This window comes from Podarcis erhardii (genome assembly GCF_964252035.2).
Source record: "Podarcis erhardii genome assembly, chromosome: 9".
In the NCBI taxonomy this organism is placed as follows: domain Eukaryota; kingdom Metazoa; phylum Chordata; class Lepidosauria; order Squamata; family Lacertidae; genus Podarcis; species Podarcis erhardii.
The window spans coordinates 57,326,933-57,340,765 of record NC_138512.1 but is presented as its reverse complement, the minus strand read 5'-3'; the positions used below and the strand labels follow the sequence as shown (position 1 = coordinate 57,340,765).

The 13,833-nt window shown below is 44.1% G+C and overlaps 2 long non-coding RNA genes across 2 annotated transcripts in view; one reads left to right on the top strand and one right to left on the bottom strand.

Moving 5' to 3' along the window:
* LOC309350486 overlaps nt 1-9,493 on the top strand; it is a 33,146-nt gene extending 23,653 nt beyond the window's left edge. The window contains exon 3 of the long non-coding RNA XR_014160427.1: nt 9,339-9,493. This is a non-coding gene — a long non-coding RNA (uncharacterized lncRNA). The remainder of the gene's footprint in view (nt 1-9,338) is intronic.
* LOC309350484 overlaps nt 5,023-13,833 on the bottom strand; it is a 31,154-nt gene continuing 22,343 nt past the window's right edge. The window contains exons 2-3 of the long non-coding RNA XR_014160425.1: nt 7,084-7,191; nt 5,023-5,109 (exon numbers count right to left, since the gene is read on the bottom strand). This is a non-coding gene — a long non-coding RNA (uncharacterized lncRNA). The remainder of the gene's footprint in view (nt 5,110-7,083; nt 7,192-13,833) is intronic.

Genomic DNA, 13,833 nt, shown 5'->3' with positions numbered 1-13,833 from the left:
ATCAGCAACGCACGCACTTGCCTAGCCAGGCAAATTCAAAGTGACATCTTATTTTTCATTTTTATTGTTTGCATGTGGTAGTCTCATTCTGAAGCTTAGAATGCATCCTTTCTGAAGTCGCAGAGGTATCCCATCTGAGGCGATCTTTTATTACCATTAATACTTCTCTGCCCACAATACTTGAGTCTCGGGACAGTTCCGTAATATATTAATTAATGGTGCTCTAGGATGTGACATTTCTGGCGTACATCACCGGTTCACTACACTCCCTAATTTTGTGTAAATCTTGGTGTTTTATAACTGCAGAGAATTAAATCTGCTATCAAAACAGACTTCCCTTTATCCTGGGAGTGTCATAAAATTTTAAGGCCTTTATTATTTAGTGCGCTATATATGTCAGGAACAATTTTCTGGGTTTTTTTCTTTCATTACCCTTGAGCAGCCCCCCCCCCTCAAACTTTGCAGGATGCATGTAGCCCTCTGAGAGATCTCTACATTGCCCAAATAAACTTATGTGGTGTCACAAATTGTTCTAGAAAGCCCCCCTTTTTTGGCATGCTACATATAATATATTTTTGCATGCGATTCTGGTGGGTGATTGGCTAGTTAATAGTCGGAGTTCTTTATTTCTCCTATAATATTCTATTAACGTACACATCTAATTTCACCACAGTAATTTTCACAGACGTTATCCAGTTTCTCTTTTCTGCTGTTCTGGCCAGCTGGGAATGCCTTTCTGTTTCGTTCCATTATTTTACTCAGCTTACTGTAATAATGTATGAAGGCAAAATATGCAGAGAAGACAAGCTTCTGCTGTGGTTTGAGTGGACAAAATGTCTACTCAGATGAATAATCCATTACCATAGCTGCTGTTTTCCTAGTTTCAAGCATAGCTACAGTTCAGAAAAGATCATTTGGGACGAAAGAAGGGAATCCCGTTGCATTGGACTACAAATATATCCCCACAGTGACCAATCAAGGTGCCCATGGGAATCCCATTGTTGTTCCCTGGAAGCTGGTGTTTTGAGACATGCCTCCTATGATATTGGAGGCACTATGCAGCTCTCTGGATGTATAGGGTGTTAGGGAAGGGGTAGTAGCTATCAGGTGCAGGTCGGCATGAAGAGGCAGAGGCAATTGTCAGTGAAGTTAACTCTTTATTCAAGGAAATGGCATACAAATCAGCAACACTTCCCAGTCAGTCTTGACCCTATAGAGCTGTTGCCAGGACTGAAGGTCCCTGCCTTCCATCCTTTCTCAGGCTCCTGGATGTTTCCCAAGCAGTCTCAAACTACGTCTGCACAACTCTGGTCTCTGGCCAGTGTGGTGTAGTGGTTAAGAGCGGTAGTCTCGTAATCTGGGGAACTGGGTTCGTGTCTCTGCTCCTCCACATGCAGCTGCTGGGTGGCCTTGGGCCAGTCACACGTCTTTGAAGTCTCTCAGCCCCACTCACCTCACAGAGTGTTTGTTGTGGGGGAGGAAGGGAAAGGAGAATGTTAGCCGCTTTGAGACTCCTTAGGGTAGTGATAAAGCGGGATGTCAAATCCAAACTACTACTACTTCTTCTTCTTCTTCTTCTTCTTCTTCTTCTTCTTCTTCTTCTTCTTCTTCTCCTCCTCCTCCTCCTCCTCCTCCTCCTCCTCCTCCTCCTCTCATCATTATCCTGCACTTTCTTGGAGACCAGGGCAAGCAGCAGGAGAGGGAGACTTCCAGGATTCTTCAGCAGCCTCTTGACCTGACCCCCCCATCTCTGCTTCAGCCTCAGGGTCTGAACGGCTCCCTGTCACTGGCTCTCCCTCCTCACTAAACCATGTTGCCCTTTCAGCATCCAGCCACTCCTCCCAATCTGCTCCCTCCCAATCTGCTCAACCTCTCCTTAGTCAGTACCAGTTCCCTGGCTCTGAGCCTTCCTCCTCTGGGGTTTGTGGGTTCCCTGGATAGCGCTTCCCACCACTCCTCGTCGTCCAGCCAGTCCCTGACAGTAACTCTCATGAGGAACATGTTGTGCTCCTTCTGGGGTAGTTTGTCCACCTCTGGTCCCCACCCTGCACTCGACTCTCACCTGTGGCTTCAAGAAGCTATCAGGATGTGACAGCAGACACACCCTGGGAAAGGGTTTCAACTGGTCTGCTAAACCAGGTGAGGGCATCTGATGGGTCTCAGACCCTCAGTGAGTTAGGGACTTCCCCTGTATGTGAAGACAGACTCTGGCACATTGAGCAGACAAGATGGGGCTTGTCAACCTGGGAAGGTTGGCAGGTTCTTGGAGAAGGAAAACTGTGGTCCTAAAATTCTGCTGCCTTGTGGGATATCTTCAGGAGAAGAACAACCTAAGGAGTAAACCCTACACAAAACCAGAGTGGAGTCCCTAAGATTGTTAGATGGTAATCCCTGCAGCCAAGCTGGTGTCAGTCATATTGCACTGATTTCCTTTGGACCACATTAGCGAGGCCCAGAGGGGTCTTTTGTTGTCTTGTCAGCCCAGAATCTCCATACACATTGCCTAGGCATGCACCCTGGGGAAATCACTTCACTAACACAGCGATTTGACTCCATTGTCTCTCTGGACAGAAAGGTGCCAAGAACAATGCAACGGTCATAGCTAGTAGCCATTGATAACCTTACCTTCTGTGAATTTAACTGATCCCCTTTGAAAGCTAATCAAGTTGGTGACCATGACTTCATCTTGTGGCAGCAAATGCCATATCAGCAGTGTGAATCTCACACCAGTCAACCTTTTCCAGCTGTACAATATCGTTTTTTGAAATAGATACAGGCAGTGCTTTTCCATATTGAGTTTTCTTGAAATAGGGTCGGAGATACCAGGACCAATTCTTATTTTCTTATATTTTCTTGGTAAATCCACAGTCCCCATCAAGTCCCTATTCTGCTTTTTTTAAAAAGAAGAAGAAGAAGAAGAAGAAGAAGAAGAAGAAGAAGAAGAAGAAGAAGAAGAAGAAGAAGAAGAAGTGTGTGCACTCATCTTCAGAGTTACCATTAATCAGATTACATCCTCAACCTTCGTATCTAAAGATTATGCCTCTGAGAGTGGGTGGGCAGATGAGTCTATTGAATATGTCTGTTGAGTGAATTTAAACTCAACTAATATATCCAAAATCACAAAATATCATAGAAGTGTCCTGATCCAGTGGAACATATTCCATGCATTGAAAACAACTTTTCAAAAAATACTGTTGCATGTGATAAATGCATAGATGTTAAGATAAGTATAACTTCATTTCATAGTTATTGGCCAGCTATCAAGACTGCATCATTATCTGCTTTCAGCACTTTAACTTTATGAAGGCAGGAATCCACTGTTTACAGGGGAGGAGCTGTCTCTTGGGAACGAAGGGGCTAATATTCTTGGCCATTTAATGCATTTCAATGCTTATGGTCACATGCAAAGCACTTACCCTGAGTGATTTATGGTATGTAAAGCCAAAATAAGGGTTATCAGCTTCCTTTTAACTAACCAATTGATTGAGCAAAGCAGAAAATTACCAAAGCTTCATCATTAGTGCTTATTGAAGGGAAATAAATTGTAAGTTTCTTTGGCTACCTCTACTAACCCCTTTTGAACTTTAACTACCCGAACCAGTCCTTACACTGGAATAAAAAGACTTCCGACAAATTCTCTCCCCCACCTCCAAACAAAGTATGTTTTTACATAAGGTTTTAGTAAGGCAAGAAGTTAAATAGTTGGTGAGAAAATAATTTTAGGAATAAACCCCAGTTTCACTGCTTGAGTAGCTACCCACATGGGCAAATAAAAAAAAATGTACAGAGCTAAATGCATGCAGATATACCTACCCTATGATTCCCCCTTTCTAAGCCTGAACTTATCAATTTGCATCTGTCAGCTCATCTTCTGGGTCCCTTTATGGCCTTCTCTCAGCTCTTTCCTTGGTTCATCTTTGCTCTTTAACAATTTACAGTGTTCCAACTCTCTTAAAGATTTCAGTTCTTTCTTGCTTTTGCAGCTCTTCAACTCTTCAACTCTTCATATCTCTGCCTCCATAACTTCTCTTCTCTTCAACTAGCTACCCTATTTTCCAACTCAACTATGGGCTGTGTTCAGTGCTGTGCCACCACGGTTCCTCTGATATAGCTGGACTTCTTTTCCCCTCTCCCTCTATGCACCCCAAAATCTGCTTTGCAGGATCCCTCAAACAGAAGGTTATCCAGTTTATCTACAGAAATCTCGCCGCACATTAAAAAAAATCTACTAATTTGTAGTCATAATTAGTGTTGGGTGTCGTGTCTCCATGCCAGAATACCTGTGTTGCTTCAGAACACACTATGGTATGTTTAGAATATTTCCTGGTACTCTCTAGCCCCATCTATTGGGAATATTTCATAGCTTTGATCTAACTTGGATGCATTCCAGGTTCCGGCTTTTAATACGTGAAAGGAAGGCTCTAGGATACATAATGTTTTTTAAAAGCCCTGCAGTGGGACTGACACTTTTAAAAGGTGGAATTAAAATTATGTGGACATATGACAGGTTCTCTTGTAATATTAACCATGTAGCATTACTCTCCAAATTATGAAATCTACAATCAGTTTCGGCTCACAATATTACATGAATTCAGAAAATCTGTGTCCTCCCCCTTAATGCTTTATTAGATTTTAGCTCTTATATTTTCCTTTTGGACGGCATGAGAGAACTGCTAACCTCACTGTGGAAATAAACTAATGTTTATTTCCACAGTTCATAGTTTTCTATAGAACACTACTCTATTTCAGTGGATAAGCATAAATCTGTGTGGGCAGATTTGGAGGGTTGGAGCCAAAGAATGATGAGTAGAAGTGCCCATGGGCACTATTCTGCAAATGCTTGCACAAGATCTTTCCCTGGGGTTTACACATTCATTCATATCATTACAGGCCACATCAATCTCAGCTGAGAAGTAGCAGCAAGAGATTCTGGGGGTCTTGGCACCTAACCAGAGTTGTGTTTCCATTGGAAAATCAAGGCACAGTGGAGACTGGTGTCTTTAAGAAATACGGTGTATTTTACACCTTCCATGAAGCCTTACATGGAGAGGGTGCAGAACATCACACCCCAAGTGTCTCTCACATGGTTCCTCTCATAGCTTCAGCAATCTTGGGTCAAAAACAACAACCAGTCATGACCTCCGGTCTCTTGGTGCAACCTCACCCAGCCAACATGCATAGAATTCTGCCTACTTCCTGCACCAGAAATCCCTGCTCCCAAAATCTGTCATAAAAGGACACTCTCTTTCCCTGAGGTGACACCATGTCCCCCTGTTACTCTGACAACGTCCCTCTGTGCCTGACAGAGCCTTCTGCCTGGTTGATGACTTCCACCGAGGGGCTAATGGCTGGCCATTGGCACCATTGTTTCTTCAATGTCTCACCATCACTGTGAGGAAGTCAGCCAATGTTATTCCCAGCTCTTCCTAAACTAAGGAATTTATGATTTTGCTCAAATTCTGACCCTTCATTGAATGTAGAGATTATGGAAAGACCTGGCACCCAGGAACTGATCACTGCAAATACATAACAACAAAATGGTGGTGGCCCTCTTGGCCTTTTTGTATGGCCCTTGAAACTTTCCTCAAACCATACTTATCAATGGCCCTGCTCCACGCCCTGAGTGTTTTTGCTTGGTTGGGATTTCTCTTTGTACTCTGATAATGCCTCTTGCTTGCTTGGCGTAGGATAGAGAGGGTTGTGTAAGTATGTGTAGAAAATGTTTTTCTTATGCAGTGCTGCAGTGCTAAGTGTAAAATAGCCCTTCTGCAGACGGAAGACACATTTTTGCGTGTGAAAAGTACATCTGTAGATCCAACCCCAAATACTTAATCAATCCTGGCTTGCAGTGAATGAACACAGAACTAGTTGTAATTATCATCATCATTATTCTACAATGAGCACACGGCAGTTGATTATTGCTGGTGTCTGAAATTGAAAGATTACTGAGAAAAGCCCGTGTATATAAATGCTCTTTCATGCTCTTGCAAGCATCTTTGTTGAGCCTATTATCTATTCTGGGCAGGATTTCAGAAGATCTGATGTAAACCTTCTAAAGGTATAGGCAGCCATTTATTTTTAAAAAATAATTAAGCACAGATATTTCAACAAATTTTAGGCCAGTTTTGGGGGGAAGTGATTGGGAAGGTATCTGTTTTGCTTCCCTTCAGAGTTCTTGGACCATTCCTAAATACGGCAGAGTTGGCTTGACTCCTTGCTTAAGAACTTCTAGCCAACCCTACACAAAACAAAATAATTGCTGCATCCAAAGAGTTCAAAGGGATGTAGTTCAGCCAAGTTGTAAGCTGCATAAAGGGCTAAAGCCCTCTTACCTACCAACAGGGTACCAATCTGGATAGGGGGCCTCCCATGGCAGCTGTTTCCTTTTGAAAGGCATTCACACAGTTACCTAATTATGACAACCACTACATTGTGTGAATTGCGTCTTGGCTAGATTTCTTTGGGTTCAGTCATTCTTTCTGAGGGTGCAGAGCTACACAGGCTTCGTGAATGGAAGGGGGGGATTTGCTGGAGGAATAAGAGCTAGGTGGTCTCAGTTAGTTCCTTATCAAATCTAGTGGAATCCTAAATTTTGCACGCATGCAGAAATGCACGCAGAAATTGCACCCATGTATCTAAGCACTTTAACCAGAGCTCAGTGTGCAATGCTCAAAAGGCAACAAGGAAAAACATGTTGAGAAGAAACATTATAAACAGCATGGAAGAGTTCTGGGGAAGGCATAGCCTTTGGCTATGTATCACCAGTAGGGATATGGCTTGTTCTGGCACCACAATTGTAGCAGCACTTTGACAAAAATTGGGAACCAGTGGAGTGCTGGAAGACATCCACTTGGATGGAGCAGATTAGAGTTTCGAATTACTTCAGTTGATGTGGACATTCCCAGTCTTCCTATAAGGCTATTTGATTTTTTTTAAGGTGCCTGTCTTCTTCACTTAATATCCAAGTGAAGAGAAAATCACATGATCCCTCTAAACACAACACACCATTGTTTTTCTAGTGATGCTTAAGAAGTTTGAACAGGCAGGCACAGCTTGATGAGCAAAGGTCCCACACACTCTTACCCACAAACATTCTTGCTTTGAAGTCAATGGCATTACTCATGGGCAAATCATTCGCTGAAGAATGTGAACTCTTCTCATGGCAATCAGCAAGGGGGCCTTTGCTTTATCCTAAGTGAAAGGTAGGAGAGAGCAGCAATAATTATGGATCCGACAGATCACAAACATACATATATATGTTTTCATTATTTGCAGATGTTGAAAGTTTTTTGAGTTGGTACACAAGTTGGTAACAAATAATGGGATCCTGGTAATTGAACAGTCCTGTGTCTATCTATTGCTTACGAACAGAGAGCATCCTCTGAACCAGGGGTTACCAACCTTTATGATCCAGTGGGCACATTTGGAATTTTGAGACAGTGCTGTGCATAGGGATGTGGGAAGAATTTGACTGAGCTCACATTTAAAGGTGTTGTTGTTTAGTCGTTTAGTCATGTCCGACTCTTCGTGACCCCATGGACCAGAGCACACCAGGCACTTCTGTCTTCCACTGCCTCCCGCAGTTTGGTCAAATGCATTCTGGTAGCTTCGAGAACACTGTCCAACCATCTCGTCCTCTGTCGCCCCCTTCTCCTTGTGCCCTCAGTCTTTCCCAACATCAGGGTCTTTTCCAGGGAGTCTTCTCATGCTGGTAGCTTCAAGAACATTATCCAACCATCTCGTCCTCTGTCTTTCCCTTCTCCTTGTGCTGTCAATCTTTCCTTGTGCCCTCAATCTTTCCCAACATCAGGGTCTTTTCCAGGGAGTCTTCTCTTCTCATCAGGTGGCCAAAGTATTGGAGCCTCAGCTTCACGATCTGTCCTTCCGGTGAGCACTCAGGGCTGATTTCCTTCAGAATGCATAGGTTTGATCTTCTTGCAGTCCATGGGACTCTCAAGAGTCTCCTCCAGCACCATAATTCAAAAGCATCAATTCTTCGGCGATCAGCCTTCTTTCTTTAAAGGTATTTAAATAATTTAAAGGTAAAATTTAAATTTAAAGATAAAATTATGCAATTCACAGTTCCTAAAACAACACACAAACCGGAACACATCCATACTTCAAAATTCACAGATCTCCATGTGCAAAAATGGATTTGCTTGGGTAAAAATGAAAAGAGCATTCAAAAATGCATTGTATCAGGGAAAGTTGCTATGCAAAAATGTATACCTTGGGGGAAATTGCATACAAATATGGATATATTAGAAGAAATTTGAACTAAAATGCTGATGAATTTTCACGAGGACTTCTTTTTTTTAAAAAACAACAACAACTTACTGCCCCCCCCCCCCCCAATTGAGAGAAACAAACATTGGAAGACTCATCCAAACCTAGCTATGGGTAACTTTCATAAAATAGCTGCTGTGGGAGGTGTGGCAAGGTAAGGATGGGTGTCCAATCATGGAATCCACTGAAAGGTGGACCTGTCTGAGGAAGCATATTCAATGTAGGAGATGCTCAGCCAGTGCAGACAAGACCAGAAGAGACACCACAGGAGGTACTGGCAGGCCCACCATGTTGGCCGGCACCCTGTGACACCATCTCTATTTCATACTCAGTGAAGTCTAGCCATCCTACTCTTCCTCTATGGGACACAAGAGGAAGGCTTTTAAAACATTCCTGTTCACCCAGCGATTTGATGTCTGAAATATATTGTTTCTAGCAATCCTGAATTTATTTTAGTTGTGAGGGCTGTTTTTAAATATTATTGCTGTTTTTAATATTGTTGTTTTTTTAAAAAAACCATGTTCTCATTGGCTTAACAATCAATCCAACTTTCTAAGGAACTCTTGGGAATTGTGGTTCTGTGAGGGGAAGAGGGATCTGCTAACAACTCTTAAGGAAGCACAGTTCCCAGGATGCATTGGGGGAAGCCATGACAGTTAAAGTGCATGGTGCATCTGGTGTAGATGTGACGACATATAAGGATGGTCCAGACAACCTCATTGTCACCCCAAACATTCTACCTCATTCAGTTCATCTTGAATCTGCACCATCTAAAAGAACAAAAGAACTAATTATATATAAGCTGGCCTTTCTTTTTTTCTTCCTTCCTTCTTTTCTTTTCTTTTCTTTACAAGAAAAGCCATTAGGAGTCAAAGCTTCAAACTTTATCCAATTTACCATGTATCTGGAGGCTTAACCAAACCTATTATTGCATGAAAGAATGGAGAAAATTGAGAACAGGGGGCTTTGTAGATTGTTAACAAAACATGACCCATGTACACACAATTTACAGATTGCCAAATGCCAGTAAGAATTCTTTTTGTGTTTTTTAGTGTCTAATTAACTGTGTCAGGAGTTCAAAAACAATTAGGAATTCAAAAGGACAAGGGGAGAAAGGAAAAAGAGGGCATTGCCTAATTCCTCAGTACATAAATATTTCCATGTTATGCTGCAGGACTTCATCAAACTTAAAAGAGAACCATCAAGGTAGTTTTCACAATGTTTTAAAATCTTTCCCATTCCAAAGCTCTCTTGCTGTGTCTAATCAGCCTCCGCAAGCTTGATGTCGAAACCTGTTTCCTTCTGACATTTTAAATGGTATGCTTGATTTTCCATGCCATTACAATGCATTTGGTGTGAAACCCCTGTAGACTCATAGCAGTGAAGCCTCTGGCATCAATTGGCTGAGCTGCTGTGAGGCCACAGAATGTTCACAAGCAGTACAAGTGCTCAAAGAACAAAGCAGTCAACAATGAAATGTTGACAATTCAGCTTCCAGTAGAAAGGGAGACTTTCTGTTTGTCTCCTTCACATGGACCCTATGGAAGCGCGAGCTGTGTGGGAAAGGCTAAGGACTGGAAAACTGGCTAAGAGGTGATGCCAGCAATAGAGGATCTAAATGGCAGAAGCCCTAGAGAAGAAGGCGCCTGAAAGAAAGGGTCATAATAAGCAGAGGGGTGAGTTAATGAGTGACAGGTTATGTGCACTAATAAGGTTGCAGAAATAGGAATGACATGATCCAGCATATTCACACTAAATAGCCAGCATTCTAAAGACTTTGCTGCATATTACATTAAGCTGAAACATCTTAACCTAAGTGAATTTTCTGAAAATCCAAACACTTTGTAAGGAGAACCTGGTGTCTAGAGCTTTAGCAAGTAAAATTAAATCTAAAATGGGCCTCATACCTAGAATTCACTTGCTGGCTTATGAGTTTCCAGCCACAATTCTAAACATACATTTATTAGAGATACATTCAAGCAAACATGCATATCCCTGCACTGTTAAAAAGTCCTCACTCAATTGCCTTGAAAGGAAAACAGCACTGGCAAACTCATTTGCCGAGCATTGGATAATGTGATATTGGGAGACAGTGAGTTGTCTGCTGCCTGTATCCCCCACTAGCCTCTGTGCCTGTTGGATGCATGTGTGATAGCTCATGGATCACCCAGCACCATAAACCTACAGAAGATGTACCAGTGGTCTGACTCACTATAAGGCAGCATCCAATGTCCTTCAGAGGAATGCCCCTGCTGTGAAAACTCTGTGCCATGTTCCAGACTGTCAGATCCCAGACATTGCAGGATGGAGGATGTTTCATGGGGCAATGTCCAACAGTCTCTTCTTCATATAGTCCATCACATTTGTTCCAGCTCTAATTCATAGCTGCATGGGATTATTTGCCAAGTGGGATTGTAGTGCAGCATTGTGAAAGATTAAGATTACGGCAGACCTAAGATTTCACCTAAAAATGCAGTAAGGAAAAAATATATCGGAAGCAGCAAGAGTTTCATTTTTTGCTGCTTTTGTTTTTCCAAATGAAGAAGACAGAGCAGTTCAAACAGCTGCTGTTAAGCTATTCCATTTCCTTTCCGTATACATTTCTGCAAAATCACAAATCATCTCTGCTGGGAGGATTTAAATTGCCACTTAATGTCTTTATTGAAGCTGGATAATATGGTATCTTGCCTTTCTTTGCCTTTCTTTGGCAGCCGTGCAGTACCCAACATGACATCAGATTAAAGAACTGGAAGTGACTCGCAGAGCATTGCTTCCGCTCTGGATAAAATCACTCTTTCTGCAATAATCATCAAGGACTCCATCTACATCCCATTTTGGATTACAAAAGGGTCCTGCTTTTACTAATGACTAAGCCCAAATACCCAGTGGCCACGATAGGATCACACCTGGGCCAAAGGTTCAACATTTATATTTTGTTAGGAAGTATAGATCATTTTTCATGAAATGATTTTTTTTAGACCCTGTTTGCATCAACATATGAAAAATTTGAACCCTGTGATCAGGATGCCATGCAGTGGGTGTGCAGCTTCAATTATTGAATAGATTTGATGTAAAATGTCAGATGTGTTAATTCCAGATTTGGCTCATGGGCTTCAGGATACAATCTAAATTGATGGCTGTCAGGGAACTGCCATCGGAGAGACAGGTAGTGGACAGGCTACAGGAGAATAGGAGAGAATCTGCAGTAGAAGAGGGAACCAGCAGGGGGAGTGCAGGAGTCACAGCGGAGGGGAGGCTCTGGGATGCTTCCAGTGAGAGTAGTGGAGAGGTAACGGGACCCCCGTTGGGAACGCCCACCCTTCGCCGGAAACTGTCACGCAGAGAGTCTCGAAAGCGCATGTCTGTCAAAGAGCTTTTATGTTGGCGTAAATTCCGTAGACGCCCACTGTCAGATTCTACCAGCGACTGACGGAGTCATGCTTTGGGGGCTCCGTTAGTGCATCGGTTTGGATGACCAGCCAAACCCCAGAGGGATCAAGCTTTTACGCACAAGCAGCACACTATCCCACCACAGCAATCTGACAGACTTTGAAAGCAGCTTGTGCAAGCAGAAGGCATCATGAGCGAACCATCCGGAACCGGAGGAGCAGGAGCGGGAGCTGGCGCAGATCCAAGCCTGGAACAAAGGTACAGGGCGTTGGAGGTCCAGCTGGCACTGCAAACGGCGAGGCTCGAGGAGAGGAGGGCTCAAGATGCAGATAAGGGGAAGACCACCCCACTTGCCAGACGGGTGCCTGGACTGGTGCAGAAATTTGGGGGGGATCCCCGGAACTATCAAGCCTTTAGGACAGAGATGCAATATGCACTCAATCTACTGTTTGATGACTTCCCTGACGAGAACTCTAGAGTGGCGTACGTGATTGGCCATCTAGAGGGAGGGGCGAGGGACTGGGTTCGGCCCCTGATGGCAGCCAATAATGAAATCTTAAAGGACACAATGAAGTTTTTCCGCGCCATGGACTTGATGTTTTCCAGCGAGATCGAGCAGGGAGTGGTGCGCAGGCAGTTAATGGCGTGTAAACAGGGGAGCCGATCTGTACGTGAGTACTGGACTGAGTTCACCATGCTGATTCATAGACTTGGGTGGGACCTTGCTAGTGAACCTATTCAAATGCTGTTTGAAGAAGGTCTCTCTCCGGCAGTGAAAGATGAACTTTCCCGGGCGCCTAGGGCGGAGTCTATGGATCAGCTGACTAAATCAGCGCTGTCCATTGGGGCACGCCAGGAAGCTAGAGCTATGGAAAAGCGGGAAGGAAAGGGGGAACGTTGGAAGGACTTCCGCATTCCAGAGATTCCGGAGCAGCCTTTCCCGCCAGCAGAGCCGATGGAACTTGGAACAGCGCGCGCGCGCGCAGTTTCAAACACCAGTGAAGGGCGGAAGAAGGAGGGAAAGAGCGGCAAGAGATGCTATCTCTGCCAACAGCCAGGTCACTTTGCCAGAGTCTGTCCGCAAAGGAAGGAATGGCAAGGGATGGCGGGAACTGTTGGGGGGAAGGAGGAAGAAGAAATCACGGAGCCAGTAAAAGCCAACGCCTGGTTGCCAACATCAGGGCACAGCAGCCAGGCCAGGGAGTAATGAATGTGCCCACGCCGGAACCTCCAAGACCAGCGCTTGTGATAGAGGTGTTGCTGGAACTGGCAAACGGACACCCACTGAAGATAAAGGCGCTATTGGATTCAGGTAGCTCATGTAATTTCATGAGCAAAGAGTTTGCAGCTGCACACCAAATACAGACTATCCCATTGAGTAAGCCTTTGCAGGTTACCACGATTGATGGGAGGGAGCTGTTGGGAGGAGAAGTGAGCCAACAGACTGTACCAATGATAATGAGGGTGGCACGACACACCGAACTGATAGCGTTTAACGTAGCCACCTTGGGAGGAGCTCCTATTATCTTGGGTATGAGCTGGCTGGCGCTACACGATCCGCTAGTAGGCTGGCATCAGAGAGTGGTTTCCTTTGGATCAGCACATTGCCTAGAACACTGCAAGGAGGGAGAGGCTCAGGCAGGCGCCAGGGGCACTCTAGCAGGGATGGAAGTGATGGACAAAGGGAGGGTGCCACCACAATACGCTGACTTGCTTGACGTATTCAGCGAAAAAGAAGCAGATAAACTGCCCCCGCACAGACCCTTTGATTGTCAAATTACCTTACTCCCAGGAGCACAATTGCCAGTGGGCAAGCTGTATGCAATGTCAGACAGTGAGATGCAGGAGTTAAGGGAGTTCATTGACAAGAATTTCAAGCGAGGTTTCATCAGAGAGTCACGAGCGGTGGGGGGCAGCCCAGTGTTCTTTGTGGACAAAAAAAACACAGGCAAGCCCAGGCTTGTATGTGATTTCAGGGCCCTAAATGCAGTGTCAGAACCAGTGACTTTCCCTATGCCCAGAATTGATGACATTCTAACACGGGTGAGAAAAGGGAAAATTTTTACCAAGCTGGACCTTAGGGGGGCATATAACTTGATACGTGTGAGAAAGGGGGATGAGTGGAAGACCACTATGTTCACCCCCTTGGGGGCCTTT